We start from the raw sequence: 25,019 nt of genomic DNA, 5'->3' as shown, positions 1-25,019 counted from the left end.
ATTACTTGATATGATCCGATGTACTTGCCCGTAATTTTGAGAATATTATTTTGTAAAGGGAGAAAGATCTTCAAGCTTAATTCCAATAATACCTTTTTCAAGTTCCTATGGAATTCAAGTTAGATTCAAATTCTTTTCCAAGATATTTGAATCCTTGAAATGAAGTACGAAGATTCTTTATAAAAAAACAATGAAAGAAGAATTGAAGATGAAGAATCAAACATATTAATCCATTGAATTGCAACAGAGCTCTTTTCCCTTAATAAAGAGAATTAGAAAGTCATAACGAAAGAATTACAAAATCTGTATGAAAGGAAATGGAAAAGAGGAAGAAAGTGAGAAGAGAGTTTGGAGACTCCCTTCCAATTATCTGTTGAGGAATTCTTAGTGAGGTAATAAGACAAACAGTTAAGTGACAAAAGAAAAAAATAATTAAAAGCAATTAAATGACTAAAAAAATGTCTAATCTAGGTAATCAATCAATCGGTAGTTTGTCAATCATAATTAATTCCTGGCAACGACGCCAAGAACTTGATACAGATTTTACAAACCAATATCTGCAAAACTACCGGCAAGTGCATCGGATCGCATCAAGTAATACCACGGTGAGTGGGTTATCATTTCCACGAGAATTAATGGATTAAGCAAGCAATGATTGACTGATTATTCTAGTTAGACAGTTACAGTTGGATGATGATTGAACAAGAGAAGTAAATTGGAATTAAATTGACTTGGTAAATAAATAAATGAAAGCAAAAAATGACAAGAAAGTAAAATGACAAGAATATAAATAACTAGGAGTTAAATTGAAAGAATGTAAATGACTGGAAAGTAAATGACACAAATTAAGAATGGAAAAAACATTGGGATTAAGAGATGTTGCATTCTTAGGATCAATAGCTCTCATCTCAACTTCAATCATGCAATCATTGATCTCTTGGCAAATCATAAGTGATTGAATTTCAATTCCTTGGTAATTTAGTCTCTCTCAACTTGATCAATTATCAATTCCTTGATCTAATTGCTCATGAGAAGAGATGAAGCATGTTCTTTGATTTAGAACCACAAAATTTTATGAATCTAGATGTCGGATGATTAAATGTCACGTATCAAATCCAAATCTAGAATCACAAGAATTGAAAGAAAGATCTTCAAGCTCAATTCCAATAATCCCTTTTCCAAGTTCTTATGTAATTCAAGTTAGAGTCAAATTCTTTTTCAAGACATTTGAATCCTTGAAATGAAGAACGAAGATTCTTTCTAAGAAACAATGAAAGAAGAATTGAAGACAAAGAATCAAACATATTAATCCATTGAATTGCAACAGAGCTCTTTTCCCCCAATGAAGAGAATTAGAAACTCATAACTAAAGAATTACAAAATGGGTATGAAAGGAAATGAAAAAAAAGGAAGAAAGTGAGAAGGGAGTCCAAAGACTCCCCTCGAATTGTCTGTGCATAGTGACCTCCTACCTCAATTTATAGCCTCTTACAAGAAAATTCAAATTCAATTCAAATTACATTAAACTTAAAGCTAAATTAAGATTGATTTATTGGGCTTGATTTCACTTAGAAGCTTGGAGGATTGAGAAATAAAAGAAGGAATTGGAGCATTGGAAGTTGGACTGAGAGTAACCAAGTTAGATGGCACAATTTGTCCTCAAGGAATGACCCAAATTTGGCCTCTGTTTACCTTTTCCATAGCACGCCAAAGTGGAGCCGTGGGATGCCTGCAACTATGCTTCAATTCTTGGCCCAAAAATATGCTTTGTATTGCTACAGCCATTGACACCAAGAAACTAGCATGGGACATGAACTGAGGGTCATACGTACGCATGATTTTCCTTATGTCACCATTTGCACTTCAAAGTGCTTATTTTATGGCATGCTTTTAATGCATGAGGAAGCTGTGTGAGACTCATATCAACTATGGCATATTATATATTGTTGGAAAGCCCTTAAAGTTAGCTTTCTAATGCCGCTAAAAGCAACTCATTTGGATCTTTATAGCTCAAGTTATGTACCTTTGAATGTGAAGTGGTCAGGCTGCCAAGCAACTCACGTTGGATGCCACTTTCTCCACATTGCACGCGAACTGGGATTCATGCGTACAGATGACATCTCTTTTTTACTCCTTTTAGTACTTGGCTTAGAATGATGATTTGCACCATTAAATTCAGTGTTCACTATGGACTATTATATATCATTAGAAAGCTCTGGATGTCTACTTTCTAATGGCACAAGAATCACCTCATTTGGAGCTTTGTAGCTCAAATTATTTTGTTGGAGTATGAAGAGGTTAGCATTGCAAATTCTTTTTGAACTTCTCTTGGGCTTGTTTCCAACTTTTGCTAACTTCCTTGCTTCTCCAAAAACCTCTTTAATTGTCCATCTCTTTCTTTGTTCTTGCCTAACATATTTCAATCATTTCCTACACTTGAAAGCACAAAGCAACTCCAAAAAGTATTGATCAAATCACCAAGAAATCTCAATAAAAGAAAGAAAAATCTCTAACTTAGTTTAATGAAAGAAACTCTAAGGAACATAGATTAAAAACATAAAAATCCTACTAAAAGTAATAGATCACTACCTTTATTTAAAGAAATAACAACTAGAAATTACTAAAGGTACGCATGCATCAACCACCAACCTCCCTAAAAAAGCCACCATCATCGCGTTGTTTATAATTGACCCAACTTGATTGGTATGTCGTAATTCTTATTTTGTTGTCATAGTGTTATGAAAAAAACCAAAATATGTGAATTTTCTAAAAAATCTTTTTTGTGCAAGACAAGTAGATGAAGAAAAAAGAAAAAGAAAAGTAAAGATATCATATAAGACATATTTGCATTGCATTAAAAATTATTTTATATAACTATAATAGCCACAATATTTTTTGTGACAAATGACTGAAACCAACATAAATAAAAAATTCTTATATCTACTAAAAAATTTAAATTCTCACTATATATATATGTGTGTGTGTGTGTTTTTTTTATATAACTATAATAGCCACAATATTTTTCGTGACAAATGACTGAAACTAACATAAATAAAAAAATTCTTATATCTACTAAAAATTTTAAATTCTCACTGTGTGTACATATATATGGTTTTTGATCTAACTTAGTAAGTATTCGTGGAAGACAAGACTCTTTCAAATGTGTGTATTCCACAAGATTGTGTATAAATAACTTATAGATTTATATAAATACTTTTGTAAAGTATGTTATATTTGTAGTTGAAAACTAAGCATATTATATTTGACCTAATAGCTGTATTTGTATAATTATGCTTAAATATTATATCTCATTGTAACTTTATACAATAATTTTTGTTCTCAGAAAGAGTATTATGTTTTTTAGGCTAAGAAGTGACTATACGGTTGGATACCCATTAACTAAGAACCTTAGATATTCTTCCGATTTTTTTAGAAAAAAAACTTGGGTTAAGTACTAAAATCGTCCCTAAGGTAAGGGGAAAAAATCAAAATCGTCCCCAACCTTTTTTCCTTATTAAAATCATCCTCAATGTTCAAAAACGCTTTAAAATCATCATTTTTACCAATTTTATTTTTTTATTACCAAATTATCCCTCATTAAAAAATTATAAAATAAAATAAATATAATTATAAAATAAAATAAATAAGAAAGAAAGGAAAGAGAGAAACGGCTTCATGAAACAAAAAGAAAGAAACGGTGAGGGCTTGAGGGAGAGAGTGACGGAGAGCTGAGAAGGGAAGAGAGGGAGGCCGTGTCCAGCGCTGCCGCCGCTATGCCCAGCTGCCTTGCTTGTCATCATCGCCATCAAAGGGAAGAGGGAGAGAGAGTGCCGTCGCGAATCAGAGTTGAGTCGAGAAGAGAGACAGCGCGAGAGAGGGAGTGAGCTACCGAGGGGAGCGTCACCACCGCCAGGGCCGCCGTTGAGGGGGGTGAGGGGTGGGGGGAGGGGGAGGGAAGGGAAGCCGCACCGCTATACCACCACCCCATCGCACCGCTGCACCGCCGTCCTGCCGCCTGTGATCCGCCACTGTTCCTTCGTCTTCTTCTTCTTCTTCTTCTTCTTCTTCTTGTGATCCGCCACTGTTCCTCCTCATCGCCCTCACCACCCTTTTCTTCTTCTTCTTCGTCTTCTTCTTCTTTGAACTTTATTTTTGTTGTAGAATTTCTGAATTTTTAGTGAAATTTGTTATGGAATATCTATAATTTATTTTTTTGTGATTTGGCTTAAATTTAGAATATTGTTGTTGCTGAATTTGTTGATTATTGTTCAAAGTGAATTTATTGATTATTCTGAGTTATGATTTTTTGATGTGGGGATGGTGGTGGGTTCTGGTGTTGATGATGATAGTGGGGGTGGTGGTGGGGTGAGGAAGGTGAAGAGGAGAATGATGAGGCTTCTGTTATATATGAATGGTGATGATGTCTATTCTTGACGTTGCGTTGTTTGATAGTAACTTGAATTCTGATTTGATCACTAAGACTACGTTACTTGATCTTTCTGAAGTGAAGAAGCTCAAGGCTATTTTTGGTGGCAGTGGATAATAGCTTCGTTAGTGAGATCATGTTGGTTAACTCAAAATTTAATCCGTTACTTCTATTTTGTGATGTGAGATACTGCAATTTTGAGTTTTTGTTCCCAATTTCTTCGTGTTGTTCTCTTTCTCTCTTCTTCTTTTTTTTTGTGAAGAACATATGAGTTCTTCTTTTTAAAATTTTTTAATTTATGTTGTTGCTAATTTTGGATCTGAAATTATAGTTGATGATTGCTGAATTGTTTAATTTGAAATTTTTGTTGATTTATTTTTTATTGTTGCTGTTGGTGTTGTTGGATTGTTGGTGGTTATGGTGTAGTGATGGTGATGGTGATGATAATGCAGAGGGTAGTGGTGAAGGTGGAGAGACTTTTTAATTTTTGTTTAAGGGCAAAATTGTCCGAAAAATTTTATTTATGGACAAAAGGATGATTTTATAACGTTTTGTAACGTTGGAGATGATTTTAATAACAAAAAAAGGTCGGGGACGATTTTGATTTTCACCCCAGACCTTAGGGACGAAATGATCAATGGTACGAGTTTTAAAGATTTATTGGGAGAACCAATAAAAAGATATTCATAACTTTTACAACTAAATTGACAAATCGTTTTTAGATTCTTTGAGATTGTACTAGGGAGATAGAACTAAATATAAACATATTTTAGAATTACAAGATATAATCAGTTATAAGATAGGAGTGAAAAATTGACTAGATTTTAATTTGAAGATAAAAAATTTCTTCTAATATAAAAGGAAAAGAAGAGAATAAATTAAAAACAAATGATATGAAATGTTTGTTGTACTTCGATCTCAAAGATTATTCTTCTATGTTCTTTAACAGTCTGGATTAACTTTATATAAGTTTTGAGCGTTAAATATTCTTTGAAAAATTCTTATTTTGTCTTTGTTTCTATTTCTTACCATTCTTTAAAGTAGTATAAAAAAGTTGAATTACCTTTAATGGCATTCTTTTTTAAATAAAAAAATTAACTCTTGACAAAAATAAACCATCTTTAATTTTCAGAATCCATTTTTTGTTTGCATTAGGAGCAAGTTCGCCGTACCCCTCGGCTAACTTCACAAAAAATGAGGGGCGGTGAACTTGCTCTGTAAGAACCCAATTCTCTACTCCAAATATTTTGAGTGAATTCCAAAAACTTTTTTATCATAAAAAAATATATGCGTATGTGTTAGATAAATATTAAGACCGAAGAATTATAATTTAACCTCACTTGCCAAATTAAAATTTGTTTCTCTGTTTTAATTTTGTACGAAGAGATATGGTAATTCAATGATTATCGTTACAATTAATTATTATACGGAATAATTATTTTCACAAGTTAATCACCACCTCTTTAATTAATTAGATGAAGAATTAATTAAAAAGAAGTATAGATATATCATTAAGATTAGTTACCCATGATTGAAATCCTTCCACACCATTTTTTGCTCTTCTAACTGAACCCTTGCCACCTTCACTAGACCAACCATGATTAAATTCTCTGATCACACTCTCTTTTTTCCTTATCACTGAACTCACGATGCATCAACCATGATCACACATTTGGTTAGGATGCTTAGTGTACCATTAACTCATTTAATAACCATCAGACATGTTAATCCTTTACCACAACAACAAAACACCAAAGCCATGCACTGTTACACCTAGCTCTCCTAACAACCTTTATAAAGCCTGCCTTAAACTGATCTTCAAGAGTAAAAAGAAAGAGAATGTTGTGAGAGTAGAAAAACATTGAAGAAGAAAGAAAGAAAGAAAGAAAGAGAGCAAGTTAACCGAGAGGAGAGAAGATAGGACACTATGCCACACCATCAAGTTCTTGCCTTCCCTAGGAGGATGAGAAGCTTGAATTCCTTCTATCATTATCCTTTCTTGGCTGTCAAGAATCTATTCATAAGGTGGGAACTTCAATTTCCTTCCCTTCATTAATTTGGTTCTACTTCTTCCTTGTGTAACCTCAATTACTTTCTTCTTTCTGACTCAAATAATTGCTTAAACTTTCTTCAACGCCAACCTAGCAACTGAACTCTTGAAATTCAAGGAGGTGAATGCTTCATCTTCTTTGCTTATGTGATAATAAATTCGACCCTCTAAGGCCATGATGATGATAGGAATTGAATTTTGATACTTTAGGTGTATAGCCGAGAAGACAGTTTAGAGACAAAGTTTATCGAATATTAACATCAAACAAGTAAGAGATAGGATAGATAAAATGTCATATTTGTTGCTATGTTTGCTTGTGTTGATTGATGGTTCATTACATATTTGATTAATGAAAAGTGCATTTTAAATTTGGTTTTGATATGATGTTGAAAAGTGAATGTTTAATTATGTATATGAACTTGTAAAAATGTGAATTGATAATTCTGAGTTCTTGGAATTGTAATAAACATTCTAACAATTTCGTTTAATTAAAAGAAAGATAGAGTTATGGTTTTCGAAGAGTTATAAGCGTATGTGTAAAATTTGGTATTTGAAGTTGTTAAATTGCTTAATGCAGAATTTTTGCACGTTTGACAACGACTTGGAACAAACTCTGGGAGTAATCTAGACCACCATTTTGGATAAAATTATTTTTTTGTGAAAACTTGTTGTGTCTTGAATGTCTCATAAAAATTTCCGAATTTATTGATGAGTAGAATGAGAGGAATGGATATTTGAAAATTGTTGGTCTCTGCAGAAAAGTATGTTCTCTTACTACAGAAGCATCGAATTCCAACCTACTTAACTTTTAATTCTGATAAGTAATTAAGTTGAAACTAATGGAAATTTAAAGCTTTGTATGCCTATAACACCCATTTTGAATTTTAGACCAATGCCATGTTTGACAAAATAAATATGTAGATGGGGAGCTGACTAGCTCATTGACTTCTAAAGAGAGCTTTCTCTAAAACACGACTACATTTCCAGTTGTATCTGTTTCATATGACATGATATTGATATGAAATTTAGTTTTATTGAAAACTAAGCGAGTCTACTATGTTGTCACCAACTTTGAGGGACAATTGGTCAAAATTAGATTTTTCATGAATTTATTAAAATCACTACTCTCTGCTATTTTTTATATATTTTTTTAAATGATGGCAGAACTTTGAAAATTATTATAAAATTTAATTTTGATTGGATTGCCTCAACACCAGTTTTAAATTAAAGCTTTGGACTTACAGAATCATTTGTATAAGTAAAGGTCTCGTGTGTGAGTTTTTCACAATATATATGTTCCATAGAAAGTCAATAGGTGCTACGTCGGTGATCTGTATATAGCAGTCACTATTTTTCATGCATAATTATAGGTATAGCCGTATAGGTGTCAAAACCATGCATAAATGGCATCATTATAAACTTCAGTCCATCGTGGATGCGTGAATATAAAATTTGCACAATTTTGAGTCCATTTGTTATATTAATTATTAAATAGAAAAATCAGTCGCCAGTAGGACGTTAGGCTAAATATTCTAAGAAGAGACTAGAAGTACATGTTTGAATTTAAAGTAGGCCCCAAGATACCAAGAAGACTTTGGCAAAAATAATTATACTGAAATGAAATGTGAATATTTTGGGGAAGACTAGCATTAATTATATAAATTAGTGGTAGCCCTGATGGACCCAAAGCGGACTATCCGGTGAGAAGGGGTGAGGTTCGCTCCGATGGAACCAGAGCGATTTATCTGGTGAGAAGGAGGAACGTATGGGGTAGGGACACCTATCAGAAAAGTTGTTTCTCTTCCAGGAACATACCACCAAGTTGCATTACTGACTGAGTTGAGAAATCATATCCGAGCATAACCTCGGGTAACGTCGGGTTGTAGATAGACAACTGACGCGTGAGTTCATGGTCTGCACTAGGGATAGGCATGCTTCATGTTGGTTGAGCTTTTGCAAATTACTTGTGTTTGATATTGTAATTACTTTAATTGTATATGTTTTTTTCTATTATATATAAATGAATATGTTACTCGGTTATTTTCTATTTACTTTTCATTTGATGAGAACATAGAAACCAAGACCCTAGGATCCTTTTTACCCAAATAGGAACCTTAGGTTATCTTCCTTCTTTTCTTTTCTTTTTCCCCTCTCCAAATGGAATAGGCGGTGATCTTCTTTGAGATTCCTCTTATCATGAGCTATGAAGACCCCGTGCTGGGTGGAGTCTTCATGTGGGGCACGCCAAGAACCCGCATTTTTGCTTAACACGATCATGGTTTTAGGTTTTCTGTACATAGCCCATATTTTGATCCAGACATGCCATACGAGTTTATCTTAGTGGAGCTACATCCAGTCGGAAGCCAGCTCCTTTTTTTCATCCTCTCAATAAGGTAGGAACGCAATATGATGTATCATTTCTGGGTTTTTCGTACACATACGAGACTGATCCAGATCTTTCTCAGCATTTTTCGATTCTCGCATTACAGGTTGAGCCGATGCCAAACAATTCTTGGGGGTACCATGTTGTAGCTACTTAGGTTGCACACTTTGATCCTGCAGTGGTTGGACCTTCTGATGTACCACCCACTCGGGTTGAGCAATTGGAAGCAAATTTAGAGTCCGATGAGGAGTCTATTCCCAAGGCGGTTCAACTAGTTATCAGAAAGTTTTTTGGAGACCATTAAAGAGTTTGATGTAGCAAACCTTCTGTTCCTTTTGGTGATCTATGGTAACATTGTCTCTCGCTTTTATAGTATTTTAGAGGGATAGGATCTTCCAGTAGATCTGTTCTAGCTTAAGGGATCCGTGTGAGGGTTGGGACTATTTTTCATATCTTGTCTATGTATATACTCAATGTAGTTACTCTGTATTTTGGATATTTGGCATGTACCTTTCGACCTATATCATGTATTTATTCTATCCTTATATGTCTATCTTGTGATATTACTATAACTATTATTATGAGTTTGCAAAAGATTTATTTCAATTCTTTACCACACCAAAACAGAAATGGTTTTTATTACTCACGTTAATTTGACAAAGGCTTCTAGAAATACCCGATAATAAATTTCAAGTCTAGAGCCAAGTAGGTTCGTATGACAAGTAACACCTAAACGATTGGCATTAGTCTTGACGTGTCAAAAGTTGGGTCATTACAAGTTGGTATCATAGTAGTTCGTCCTTAGAGCATTGGGATGTAATAATTATGCTTTGTTGCATACTCTGAATTTTTATTCCATGTAGTTAGGATATTCTATAATATATTTTGCATAAAGGTCTATGAATATCTATTTTAGTAATATTGATACTTAATTTTGATATGTTAAAATTGATCACCTTAATATTGATTGTTGGGTATCAATAGGACTCAAATGGTTGCGAACAGATGAAGACACCCTCGACCAGAGGAAACGAGTGAGGAGACTTTTCTTAACACAACGACTATCCTTGAATTTGTAAACGTTATGGCCGCTGATGTACACAATTCAGTAGCTGCTACCAATCGAGTAGTTGAATGTCTCGATCATCATAACGGAGCTGGAAGTAGTCATGGGACTAGACTAGAAAACAGGAATGGCGATGAAAGTGAAGGCAGGGAATGCAACGGTATCCAACCAATGACACTAGCTTCTTTCTTAAAGATAAATCCAACGCAGTTCAACGGAAACACAAGTGCTACATGAGCTAATGATTAGTTCAAGGAAATAGGGCGATTCTTACAAGCACAATAGTCCCTGAAAGACATCATGTGGAATTTGCTGCTTACATGCTAAGAAATGATGCACAACACTGGTGCCAAGGAGTACTTCAACTACTAGGGAGAGAAGCTGTCAACATCACTTGGGGAGAAATTTTTGACTGAATTTTACAAGAAGTATTTTTCTTAGTCATTTCGTACTCCCAAGGAACTAGAGTTACTCCAGTTAAGACAACAAAATCTGATAATCACTGAGTATACCCACAAGTTTGAAGAATTATGCCAATTTTTGAAAGTCTATCAAGGAGCACCAGGTGCATTTGAGGAATGAAAATGTATCAAGTTCGAAGGAGGACTACGAGAGAAATTACTAGCCCATGTAGGCCCAATCGAGATACAAAGTTTCGCAGAGTTGGTCAACAAAAGTCAACTAGCAGAGTAATGCGTAAAGAAGTTAACAATGGCTCGAGCGAATCGTCGAAACCTCTCGGTAGAATTACAATCGTAATCTTGTTCCACAAAGAAGAAACTTTAAGACAGTAAGACAACCCCCTCGTCAAAATCTACAACGTGGAAATTTTGCTCCTTGTAATGCCATGAGTAATTATCACCAACACCCAGATTTGGGAAGGCGACCACAGCAAATCCAATTAGGTGTTATATGCTCTAAGTTTGGAAAGAGTCATATAGGCAGACTATGCTTAGTAGGATTAGGAATGTATTTTCAGTATGGCAAGAAAGGGAATATTGCTAAGTTTTGTCCACAACAAAAGACTGAGACTAATCCTCTGAGACAGCAATGTAACATCCTGAGTTTTTAGAAAAGTAAATAGTTAAGTTATTTATGAGTTATTATATTTGTTGAGATTTTATTTTAAGAAAATTATTTTACCAAAAGTAATTGAATAGAATTTTATGATTATTGAAGTCTAATTTAATTATGATTTATTCTATTAGTTTGAACTATTTATTAGAAACTATTTTAATAGGAAAAAATTAAATTAATTTTTTATAATTATTATTATCATTTGAGTTTAGATTAATTAAGATTATCATATAATTTTGCTATAATAAGATATTTTACATAATTGATTTTTTTGATACCTGAAATTTGAATTAGTTAGGATTTTAAAATAATTTTTATTATAATGAGATATTTCGAAAAAGATAAAAGAATTATTATTATTATTATTATTATTATTATTATTATTATTATTATTATTATTATTATTATTATTATTAACCACTATAATTAAAATAAGAATTTGTTTAATAATATTATTATTAAGTTCATATCTGCTAGTATGAGTAAATATTGGTACTTTTTGGTGAACTTAGATTTGCTAATACTTCATCATATATCTTTTATCATTAAGTTACTAATGTTATTTATATTAGTAACTCATATATATTTAACCCTATATATATATATATATATATATATATATATATATATATATGTATATTACTTGTGTTTTAATATATCCAGTTTTCATAGTTATGCGTTTAAGATATTTATAACTTGAATCGCTGATTTAGCAGCTTCAAACTGTGACACCCAATCCCACCCATTGACACATCATCAATGTCATTTAATTAGGATTACCAATCATCATGGAACCAAGAAAGAAAGAAAGAAAAAAGAGGAAGCTGTGAGTGAGAGAAAGAAAGAAAAAAGAGGAAGCCATGAGTGAGAGAGAGAATGAGAAACCATAGAACCTCTAATCTTTGGTGTTCGATTTTTCGAGCTCCATAACACCGATCAAAAATCTATTTCGATTAAAGTGTTTGTATCTTCCTCCTATTCACGTTGACGTCACTTTTGTTCGAGAAAAAAAAATCAACAATGGAGCTATTGTTCCTCCATGCAAGATTCGGTCGAGGGAACCCCAGAGGTGGAGTTGTCGATTTTGACGTTTTCTTTGATTTCTCGTTCAGAAAGCTTCTTTGGTGTTTCGGTTTGGTGATTTCTGTATGGAGGTAGGGTTTGATAATTTTACACCGATTAAATATTAATGTGATAAGTGATTATTGGTTTGATTGATTATTAGTTGAGTTTGATTAAGTTTATGTTGAATTATTGTTGTTGCTTGTGATCTGTTAGTTCGTCTATGAAGAACAGCCCAGCTGAAGTTGTTTTGATGATTTTAGGGCGGTTGTGAATGAAAATTTCTTGATGAAAAATATTGGTAAGGTTTGATGGTTGAGAGATTAAATTAAAAGTTATAAAAAATCAATAACCGTAAAGTTCGAAAACGAACTTAAAAATGAAGCAAAAAACTTGAAAAAAAATTGAGAATGGGGTTCAGTCCTTTGGTAAAGCTATAATTATGGAAATAAAAAGTTATTTTTGAGAGTGAAATAGTAATTTAATAAAAATTGAAGTTAGTTTTAGTAATTATAAAAGGTGCAAGATTATTTTGGTAATTATATTATATATAAGGATATTTTAGTAATTTATAAACTATGTTGGGATAAAAATATAAATATTTTAAAAAGTTCAAAGATACAGAATAATTTATAAAAGATTAATAATAAAGCTTAAGTTAATAAGTTTTGAATAATAAGATTATTTAAAGTTCAAGTTAATAAGATTTGGGTAATAAAAAAAATACTACTCTTACTCCGGTATTAAGATTATTATCTATGTATTTTTTTAAAATGTTATACATTAGTAATTTGTATTATAATAAAATAGAAGAGTTAAATAGTAACTTACTTAAAAGTTGTAGAAAAACGAACCTAAGCTGAGAATCTTATGATTCACTCTTCATAAAATATCTAGAGGGAGATGAGAAAAGAGTGTGAAGATGATTTGTGGTATTAAAAAAAGAATAATAAAAGTATAATAAAAAAAAAGAAAAAAAAGAAAATAATGTATTAATTAAAGGGAATATCTGCCACAAGAGAGCAGAGAACAGAAAAGAAAAGAATATATTAATTAAAGGGATCTCTGCCATAGGAGAGCAGAGAGCAAAGACTAAAATATTCTAATGAACCTTTACCACTATAGAGTAGAGCACAGAAAAGAAAAAAATGTATTAATTAAAGGGATCTTTATCACATGAGAGCAGAGGGAAAATATAAAAAATTTTTAAAAGACTGTCTGCCATATGAGAGCAGATGCAACTTTGTTTGGGCCTTAGGGCCAAATGTATAGTGGGGATGCCCATACATTGTGAACTAATTTTTATATGTAAGTATATTACAACATATTTAAAAGTCACATTTTATGTGGCCTGACCGTAAGACTTATATGCACACTGTATGCATCAGGAAAGTCATATCCCGGACTTGTACCTGAGTAATATCGGGAGCGAGTAGGCAACCGACACATGAGCTCATGGCCTGCATAGGAAAGACATGCATCATACTTGTTTGCGCATTCTTCTACGTGATATGTGTTTCTGTAATTGTGTGTGTATGCTTCTTGACTTGTGATTTTCTTTGTATCTTTGGTTTGTTTAAGTTGATTGTATTCTGAGGTATGTTGCTGTTGGCTATCTACTGAAGATTGTAAGCATTCTATTGTGAAATTATTGTGTAATAAATAATAAAATGGACATAACTATCCAACCCGGCCCTAGTAAGAAGTTCTTACCCCTTATTTCCACCCCTTTCAGCTATAGGTGCAATGCTTATTGCAAAGTTGCAAGAGCATAGAAGAATATGTTCGCAAGTTGAGTTGTTGTTAGAATTTATTTTATTCCCTTGCCTCGTTAGTCAAAGTTTTTATTCAGAGGGGTAGGTTTTGTAATTTGTTTTGTATGTAATGCTATAATATATTATTAATATTAAGTATGTGAATATGTGTTATTTGTTCTTGATTAAAAAGTTTTAACTTTTTAGTAAAACAATCGATAGATTAATGCGTAAAGGCTCAATATTAAATAGATAATAAAGGAATTAGGTTAGTAACGACTTACTTTTGGTACGATCGTGAGATACTGAAAGTTGGGTCATTATAAGCGACAACAAAAAGGGTATTCACAGTGCAAACTGAAGATGTCACTGAAGCTGATCCACTCATTCGAGGTACGTGTACTGTCAAGAATCATACCTAACTGTACTATACGACTTAGGTGCTTCACTTTCATTTATAGCCTTAGATTGTGTGTATAAGTTGGGATTAGTCGTTTCTGAAATGACCTATGATTTGATTGTTCATACACCCACTTCCCAAAATGCTATGACTAGTTCAATTTGTTCTAGTGGTCATTTCAATATTCGTGATAAATCATATGTGCATAATCTAATTTGTTTACCCTTTCATGGTATAAATATTATCTTGGGAATAGATTGGTTATCTACTTATTATTTTTTCTTAGATTGTTTCCAAAGAACCACTTTGATTCCCTCAGATAGTGTGTCTACGGGACCAATTAGATCGTTAGGGTTCTATCTAAATTTCATAGTAGTTAACCATAACAGAAATGAATGTAAGGGTTTTATTCTCTTATTAGCTAGCTCGACTAAAGTTGAACTAGACCTAGTGCAAATTTCAATAGTAAAAGAGTTTTTCGAAGTCTTTCCTGAAGATATTTTGGAGTTTTCCCTACAATGCAAAGTAGAATTTACAATTAATTTGGTAGCTGGAGCTGGATCGATTTCTGCGACACCATATCGTATGTCACATCTGAAACTTGCAGAGCTAAAAACTCAAATAGCAGAATTATTGGATAAAAAGTTCATTCACCCATGCGCATCGCCATGGGGAGAACTAGTTCTTTTAGTAAAGAAGAATTACGGAGGGATGCGATTGTGTGTGGATTATCGATAGCTAAACAAGATTACAATCAAGAACAAGTACCCACTACCGATGATTGAAGACTCAATGGATCAACTGAGAGGCGCAACTATTTTCTCAAAGATAGACCTGAGGTCCGAGTATCACCAGATTTGAGTCAGAGAGTCAGACATACCTAAGACTGCATTTCGTACTTGGTACAATCATTATGAGTATATAGTTATGTCGTTTGGAATAACCATGCTCTTACCATCTTCATGGATTATATAGTTTTGTCGACGATATTCTTATCTATTCGAGGACCGAGAAAGAACATGAAGAACATCTAAGAATGGTATTGCAAATCCTGAAGGAGCGGAAGCTGTATGCGACGTTATCTAAATGTTATTTTTGGGCACAAAAAGTGAAATTTTTGGTGCATGTGATATCCCGAGGAGGCATCAGTGTGGATTCATCGAAGATTAAAGCAGTATTGAACTGAGAGCAACTAACTATGGTCACGAAGATTCGAAGTTTTCTGGGATTAGCCAGTTACTACAGACGATTCATTGAAAGATTCTCTCAGATAGCACTGCCATTGACAAAGCTTACAAGGAAAGAAGTGTCGTTTGTTTGGACGAAGGAGTGCGAGGAAAGTTTTGAAACGCTGAAGGAAAGGTTAATGACAACACCAGTTCTTGTATTGCCAACCCCGCTAGGACCGTATGCAGTATACTGTGACGCTTCACACAATGGATTAGGTTGTGTATTGATGCAAATCCGAAAGGTAGTCGCATATGCTTCAAGACAGCTGAGATCCCACAAAAAGGACTATCCAACACATGATTTAGAATTAGCAGTTATAAACCCCTATTTTATGATTCATCCTGTGCTTAAATTGAGTGTTTTTATCAAATCTTCACCCACTTATTCATGCAAATTGCATGGTTTTACTATTCCTTCCTTATTTTATGATACATGAGAAAACATATTTCCTATGCTTTAAAAATATTAAATTTAATTATCCTTTATTACCATTCGATGCCGTGATTTGTGTGTTAAGTATTTTCAGGTTTCATAGGGCAGGAATGACTTAGAAGACAAAAAGGAGACACACAAAACTGGAAGAAAAGCACAAAAATGGAGTTTTGAAGAAAAAGCAGCGACGCAAATGAATGGACAACGCGGACACGTGCTTAGCGCAAGACATAAACGACGTGCACGCATGGACGACACGGACGCATGCCTTGAGTAGAACGCAATTGATATGGACGCGTGACTGACGCGGACGCATGGAAGAGCAAAACTTCAGTTGACGCGAACGCGTGACCCACGCGTACGCGTGACAGATGCCACGTGCAGAAATTGCAGAAAACGCTCCTAGCAATTTCTGAACCCTCTTTTGGCCCAGATCCAAGTCCAGAAGCACAGATTAGAGGCTATAAAATGGGGAATCCATCCATTCATCAGGAACAATTCATACAAATTCACAAATTTAGGTTTTTAGATGTAGTTTTTAGAGAGAGAGGTTCTTTCCTCTCTCTTAGGATTAAGATTTAGGATTTCTATTATGTTCAGACTACTTCTCTTCATCACAGGTTCAATGTTCCTTTAATTTATTTTCTACTTTTATTTATTCTATTACTTTAATTTATGAACCCTTATGTCAGACTTGATTTCTCTTATTTATGCAATTTGAGGTAATTCGTATTTATGACTTTAATTTAGCTTTTTACACCCTTTGGCCTTGGTTGAGTAATTAGTAACACTTGAGTTATCAAACTCAGCTGTTGATTGAAATTGGAATTCTTTGCTGATTAATTTATACTCCAATAACTCTAGTCTTTCCATAGGAGTTGACTAGGACTTGAGGATCAAATTAATTAGTCTGCTTGACTTTCTTTTATTTAGTAAGGGCTAACTAAAGTGGGAGCAGAGTCCAATTCTCATCACACCTGATAAGGATAACTAGGATATGACTTCAATTTCTTATACCTTGCCAAGAGATTTTATAATTATTAATTTATTTTCCTTGCCATTTAAATAACCTGTTCCTTATTTTAAAAACCCAAAATTATACTGTTTTCTTTAACCAATAATAAATCATACCTCTCTGCAATTCCTTGAGAGACGACCCGATGTTTAAATACTTTGGTTATAAATTTTATTGGGTTTTATTACTTGTGACAACCAAACTTTTATACGAAAGGATTCTTTGTTGGTTTAGAAACTATACTTACAACGCGATTATATTTGTGAATTTCTTTACCGATAGAAATCAGTTCGTCAAGCAGCAATGGTTTTTGCTATCAAAATCTGGAGACATCACTTTTACGGAGCACAATTTGAAGTCTTCTCGGATCATAAGAGCCTGAAGTACATGTTCGATCAGAAGGAACTCAACATGCGACAACAAAGGTGGATAGAATTTCTCAAGGATTACAACTTCAAGCTAACTTATCACCCCGAAAAAGTAAATATGGTGGCCGATGCACTAAGCCAGAAAAATACAAGTGTGACATGGATAATGATCAAAGAAGAAGAACTTGTAGTAGAATTTGAGCAACTCAAACTAGACTTGAAGGACACACTGCAAGGAGTTTGCTTGGCATAGATGCAGATAACGCCTGATTTTAAGACTGCTATTCAGCAAGCTTAGAAAAAGAAAACTGAAATGACAAACTTCTAATGAATGTTGGCAAGAAAATGTAAGGAGAACTTAAACAGGATAATGAAAGAATATGGAGATACAGAGGAGAATCTGTGTGCCAAACGATGAAGGGCTACACCAAGAAATTTTGGGGAAGCTCATCAAGGGAGATTCTCACTACACCTAGGAGTAACCAAGATGTACCAAGATTTAAAGTAGATGTTCTGGTGGTTGGGAATGAAGAAAGATATAGCGGCGTTCATTTTAAAATGCCTTACCTGCCAAAAAGTGAATATTGAACATCAGAAGCCTTCTGGAACTCTTCAACCTTTGAAGATACCGCAAGAAAAATGGGAGGCGATTACAATGGACTTTGTCTCTGGACTACCAAGAACCATGACCAGACATGATACAATATGGGTGATAATGGATAAGTTGACCAAGTCTTCTCATTTTCTACCTATCAAGATGGACTCTACACTCGAGAAGCTCGCCCATTTGTATATCTGAGAGATTGTACGATTACATGGTATCCCCTCTAGTATTGTGTCTGACAGAAATCCAAGATTCACTTCAAAATTTTGGAGTGTATTTCAAAAAACGTTGGAAACTAATTTACACATGAGCACTATGTAACACCCTCAGACAGACGGTCAGTTTGAGCATATGATTCATACCTTGGAAGATATGCTGAAAAGTTTGTGCTTTGGATCAACGAGGGAACTGGAATAGATATTTGCCTCTGATAGAATTCTCCTACAACAATAGTTACCAAGTAAGCGTCGGGATGGCACCTTATGAAGCAATGTATGGCCACAAATTCTAGTCACCACTATGCTGGTACGAAAGAGGAGAATACAGTGCCTTAGGATTAGAGTTGGTGTAGGAAACTACAGAGCAGATTAGGAAAATTCGCAATAGGATCTTAACTGCACGAAATCGATATAGGTCGTAGTCTCAAAGCCAAAAAGTTAAGCTTTGGATATATAGGACCTTTCCAAATCCATAGCCTTATCGGTCCAGTAGCATATCGAGTAGTCTTACCTCTACATCTGTCAAATCTTCAATGTGTTCCATGTTTCCCAAGTTACGAAATACAATCCCGACGAAAGTCATGTCTTAGAACCAGAAACCGTATAGTTACGAGATGACTTCACATTCCGTGTACCCCCAGTGAAGTTAATCGAACAAGGTACGAAGAAGTTACATGAAAAGTCAATTTCTTTGATAAAAGTAGAATGGGGACAAGAAGGCATAGAAGGATACACTTGGGAACTAAAATCCACAATAAGGGCTAATTTTCCGCATCTTTTCACAGGTAACAAATTTTGTACAAAATTTTCTTTTAAGAGGGTAGAATGTAATAACCCAATTCTCTACTCCAAATATTCCGAGTGAATTCCAAAAACCTTTTTATCATAAAATAAATATATATGTATGTGTGTTAGATAAACATTAAGATCGAAGAATTATAATTTAAGCTCACTCGCATAGTTAAAATTTATTTCTCTATTTTAATTTTTTTATGGCGAGATAAGATAATTCAAGGATTATTGTTATAATTAATTATTCTATGGAATAATGATTTTTACAAGTTAATCATCACTTCTTCACTTCTATAATTAATTATATAATGAATTAATTAAAAAGAAGTATAGATATATCATTAGGATTAGTTAACCATAATTAAAATCCTTACCATATCATTTTTTCCTCTTCTAACCGAACCTTTGCCACCTTCACTAGGCCAACCATGATTAAATTCCCTGATCACACTCTCTTTCCCCCCTCATCACCGAACCCACCATGCATCAACCATGATCACACATTTGGTTAGGATGCTTAGTGTACTATTAACTCATTTAATGACTATCACACATGTTAATCCTTCACCACAACAACAAAGTGCCAAAGCCATGCATCCTTACACCTAGCTCTTCCAATAGTCTTTATAAAGCCTACCTTAAACTGATCTTCAAGAAGAAAAAGAAAGAGAGTGTTGTGAGATTAGAGAAACACCAAAGAAGAAAAAAAGAAAGAAAGAGAGCAAGTTAACTGATAGTAGGAAGATCGGACACCATGCCATCTGCATCAAGTTCTTGCCTTCCTTAGGAGGTTGAGAAGCTTGAATTCCTTCCATCATTATCCTTTCTTGGCTGTCAAGAATCTATTCATAAGGTGAGAAACTTCAATTTTCCTTCCTTCATCAATTCGGTTCTAATTCTTCCTTGTGTAACCTCAATTAAGTTCTTCCTTTAAACTCAAGCAATTGCTTAACTTTTTTCAACATCAACCTAGCAACTAAACTCTTGAAATTCAAAGAAGTGAGTGCTTCATCTTCTTCCCACATGTGATCATGAATTCTGCCCCTAAGGCCATGATGATGATAGAAATTGAATTGAGATGCTTTAGCTGTGTAGCTGAGAAAAGTGTTTGGAGAAAAAATTTATCAGATATTGACATCAAATAGGTAAAAGATAGGATAGATAGAATGTCATGTTTACTGTTGTTTTTGCTTGTGTTGATTGATGTTTCATTACATATTTGATTAATGAAAAGTGTATTTTGAATTCTGTTTTGATATGATGTAGAAAAGTGAATGTTTAACTATGTACATGCACTTATAAAAATGTGAATTGATGATTGTGAGTTCTTGGGGCCGTAATAAACATTCTAACAACTTTTTTTAATCAAAAGGAAGATAGAATTACAGTTTTATAAGATTTATAAGCATAGATATAAAATTTGGAATATGAGGTTGTTAAATTGCTTGATGCGGAATTTTTGCATGTTTGGCGGCGACTTGGAACAAACTTTGGGAGCAATCTAGACCACCGTTTTGGATAAAATTATTTTTTTATGAAAACTTGGTATGTCTTGAATGTCCTATAAAATTTCAGAATTTATTGATTATTAGATTGAGAGGAATGGATTTTTCAAAATTGTTGATTTCTGCAGAAAAGTTTGTTCTTTTACTGTAAAAGCATAAACTTCCAACCTACTTAACTTTTGGTTCTGAAAAGTAATTAAATTGAAACCAATGGTAATTTAAAGCTTTTTATTTCTATAACATCCAGTTTTAATTTCAGACCAATGCCATGTTTGACAAAATAATATACAGATGGGGAGGTGACTAGCTCACTGATTTTAAAAAATAACTTTCTCTAAAATAGGGTTGTGTTCCTAGCTATATATATTTTTCATGTGACATGATATTGATCTAAAATTTGATTTGTTTGAAAGATAGGCGAGTCTACTAGGATGCCACCAATCTGAAAGATAATTGGTTAAAATTAGATTTTTCATGAATTTATTAAAATTACTGCTCTCTGCTATTTTTCTATATATTTTAAATGATAGCAGAACTTTGAAAATTATTGTAAAATTAAATTTTAATCGGATTGCCTCAACACCCGTTTTAAATTAAAGCTTTAGATCTATAAAATCACCTTGTATAAGTGAAGGTCTCGTGCGTGAGTTTTTCACAATATATATGTGCCTTAAAAAGTCAATAGGTGCTGGTTGGTGATCTGTATATAGCATTCATTGTTTTGCATGCATAATTATAGGTACATGCATCGAAAACATGCATAAATGGCATCGTCGTAAACTTCAGTCCATCGAGGACACGTGAATATAAAATTTGCATAATTCCGAGTCCATTCATTATATTAATTATTGAATAAAAAAAAATCAGTCGCTAGAGGACATTAGAGTAAATATTCTAAGAAGAGTCTAGAAGTACATGTTCGAATTTAAAGTAAGCCCCAAGATACTAAGAAGACTTTAGCAAAAGTAATTATGCTAAAATGAAGTATGAATATTCTGGGAAAGACCAAAATTAATTATATAAATTAGTGGTAGTCCTGATGGACCCAGAGTGGACTGTCTGCTGAGAAGGGGTGATGTTTGCTCCAACAAAACCAAAGCAGATTATCTGGTGAGAAGGAAGAACGTGTGGAGTAGGGATGCCAAATTGTTTCTTTTCTAGGAACATAATATTAAGTTGCATTACTGACTGAGTTGAGAAACTATATCTGAGCGTAACCTCGGGTAACGTTGGGCTGTGGATAGATGACGGAGGAAAAATGTCGATAAAGATTTTCAAAAAAAATATCGCGTTGCAAGTATAGTTCTAAACCGACAATTATACCTCAATCAATGTTTAAATTGTTTGTCACAAATACAAACCCAATAAAATTAACCGAAGTATTTAAACCTCGGGTTATCTCTCAAGGAATTGCAGGGAAGTGTACTTACTATTGATTATGGGAAAACGTTTTTGGGGTTTTTGAATTAAGAGACAAGAAAGTAAAAATGACAAGAAAATAAAGTAATAACTACGAAAGCTCTTAGCAAGGATTGAGAATTAGAAGTCCTATCCTCATTATCATCGTTAATTGTGATAGTAAATGTGAATTGCCTTCACTTAGTTAACCTCTAACCAATGGAGGAAGGTCAAGTGCATACAATTAACTTGAGTTCACAAGTCCTAGTCAACTTATAGTAAGAGACTAGCTTTGGTGAAGTTCAAACTTACTGGCAATCTTCAATCACCAATCAACAAATGACTTTTGATAACTCAAGAGTCTCTAAATAATCAATCCAAGTCAAGAACATAAAATCTAAATTAAAATCTACCCAAATATTTCATCAAACACTTGGAAGGCACAAAATAAAAGCATAGAAAAGTAATAAGAGAATATAAAATCTAAGACTAACAATAGCAAGGAATCAATAACAACAATTAACGAAGAAGCAATAAACATGAAATACCTCAAATTGCATTAAAAGAAAATTGAATCTAACAATAAGGGTTCATAAACTAAATTGGGAAAATAAAGAAATCAACAAGAGAAGTAGATGAACTAAAATACTAGAACAAATAAAAATAGAAGAAAACTAAATTAAAATAAGGTAGAAATCTGAATTTGAGAAGAACTAAGACTAAAAGAAACCCTAAAACCTAGAAAGAGGAGAGAGCCTTTCTCTCTAAAAAACTACATCTAAAACCTAAAGTGTATGAATGAATTGTGAATGATGGATCCCCTTTCCAGCTCCACTCTGCAGCCTCTAATCTATATTTTCGGGCCTAAAACTGGGTCAAAAGCAGCCCAAAATTTGCCCCCAGCATTTTCTGTAAATTGCAGCACATGACCCTCAACACGCGTACGCGTCAACCACGCGTATGCATCACTGAAGAAATTTCTGGTCACACGTACGCGTCATCCACGCATGCGCATCTCTTGTCTCCTGCACTAGTCACGCTTACGCGTCGTCTACGCGTGCGCGTTGATACCAGATTTTGAAATACTTGATTTCTTGTGTTTCTTTCACTTTTGCATGCTTCTTTTCCATCCTCTAAGCCATTCTTGCCCTATGAACCCTGAAAACACTTAACAAACATATCACGACATCGAATGGTAATAAGAGAGGATTAAAATTATCAAATTTAAGGCCAAAGAAGCATGTTTTCAATCATAGCACAAGATTAGGAAGAAAAATGTAAAACATGCAAATTCTATGAATAAGTGTGAGAATAATGGATAAAATCCACCCAATTCAGTATAAAATAAACCATAAAATAGTGGTTCATCAATAGATAATCAACGCGTGAGCTCATGGTCTGCACTAGAGACATGCATGCATCATGTTGGTTGTGCATTTTGCAAACTTGTGTTTGATATTGTAATTACTCTAATTGTATATGTTTGTTTTCTATTATATATAAATGAATATGTTACTCGGGTGTTTTCTTTTTACTTTCTGTTTGACGACAACATAGAAATTAAGACCCTAGGATCCCTTTCACTGTGCTGGGAACCTTAGGTTCTCACCCTTCTTTTCTTTTCTTTTTTCTCTCTTCAGATGGGATCGACAGTGATCGTCTTTGAGATTCCTCTTATCTTGAGCTATGAAGACCCCGTGCGACGTGGAGTCTTCATGTGAGGCATGCCAAGAACCCGCATTTATGCTTTACACGATCATGGTTTCAGATTTTCTGTACATAGCTCGTATTTTGATCCAAACATGCCATACGAGTTTACCTTAGTGGAGCTACATCCAGCTGGAGGTCTGTTTCCTTTTCCTCATCATCTCAATATGGTAGAATCGTATTACAATGTACCATTTTTGGGTTTTTTGTACGTACACGAGGCTGGTTCATATCTTACTCAACATTTTTCGATTCTTTTACTACAGGTTGAGCCGATGCCAAACAACCCTTGGGGGCACCATGTGGCAACTGCTCAGGCCGCACACTCTGATCCTACAGTGGCTGAACCTTCTGATGTACTATCCACCTGGGTTGAGCAATTAGAAGTAGATTTAGAGTCTGATGAGGAGTCTATTTCCGAGGAGGTTGGAGACTATTCAGTAGTTTGATGTAACTGACTTTTTGTTCTTTTGGTGATATATAGTGCCATTTTTTCTCACTTTTATTGTATTTTAGAGAGATAGAAACTTCTAGTAAATCTGGTCTAACTTAGGGGACTCGTGTGTGGGTTGAGACTGTTTTTTATATCTTGTCTATGTATATACTCGATGTAGTTACTTTGTATTTTAGATATTTGGCATGTCTTTCGACCTATGTTATGTATTTTGTCTATCCTTATATGTCTATCTATCTTGTGATATTATTATAACTATTATTATGAATTTGCGAAAGATTTATTTCAATGCTTTACCACACTACAACAGAAACGATTTTATTAATCACGTTAATTCGATAAAGACTTCTAGAAATACCTAATAATAAAATTTGGAGTCTAGAATTAAGTGTCCACACAATAAATAACACCTAAATAATTAGTATTAATTATGATATGTCAAAATTGAGTCGTTACATACTCCAAAAATAAAAAAAAAATTATATTCTTGCAAATAAAGTGAAAATTATTTTTTTTGAAAATTAATTTTTTATTGTATTATAAAAAAATCCTACCTTTAATTTGTGTCCCCACCTTTTTTCAAGAACGATAGCTTTGTGCGGTATTTTATTTTAGTTATTAGAGAAAAGATTTTTCAAACCGCTTTCTAAGCGTTTGGTTTTTGTTTTTATTTTTTATTTTTATTTTCATTGTTTTATATTTTTAAATTTTATAAAAAAAGAAAAAACATTGCAAACAATATAATTCTGTTTTATATTTTACGTATTATTTTTTCTTTATAAATTTTTAAAAATAAAAATAAAAATATAAACTAAACATACTTTTAGTTTCTTAAATAAACTTTAAATTTAAACTTAGAAGTTGAGATGCTTTTCTGAAAAAAATAATTTTCCCGCTTTCATCGATTTTGCAAATAAAGGTGGGAAAGTTCGTTGCATAATCTTATACTAGTATTTTTATCCATAATAATATTATGGGAATATATATTTTTTAAAATTATAGTCTATTTTGTTTTAATAGTATAGATTATGCATGACACAAAAAATTTATAAAATCAAATTACTTTTACGAAAAAAAG

At 33.4% G+C, this 25,019-nt stretch overlaps 1 long non-coding RNA gene across 1 annotated transcript; it reads left to right on the top strand.

Annotated features, from left to right (window-relative positions):
• The first annotated feature begins 19,335 nt into the window (after positions 1-19,335).
• LOC112751821 (uncharacterized) lies at positions 19,336-24,159 on the top strand. Its single transcript, XR_003176548.3, has 3 exons — positions 19,336-19,730; positions 23,421-23,625; positions 23,754-24,159. It is a non-coding gene; the product is annotated as an uncharacterized lncRNA (long non-coding RNA).
• The last annotated feature ends 860 nt before the right edge of the window (positions 24,160-25,019 follow it).

This window comes from Arachis hypogaea, chromosome 1 (genome assembly GCF_003086295.3).
Source record: "Arachis hypogaea cultivar Tifrunner chromosome 1, arahy.Tifrunner.gnm2.J5K5, whole genome shotgun sequence".
In the NCBI taxonomy this organism is placed as follows: Eukaryota; Viridiplantae; Streptophyta; class Magnoliopsida; order Fabales; family Fabaceae; genus Arachis; species Arachis hypogaea.
Note: the sequence above shows the minus strand (reverse complement) of the source record. Positions and strands in the feature narration are given on the sequence as shown.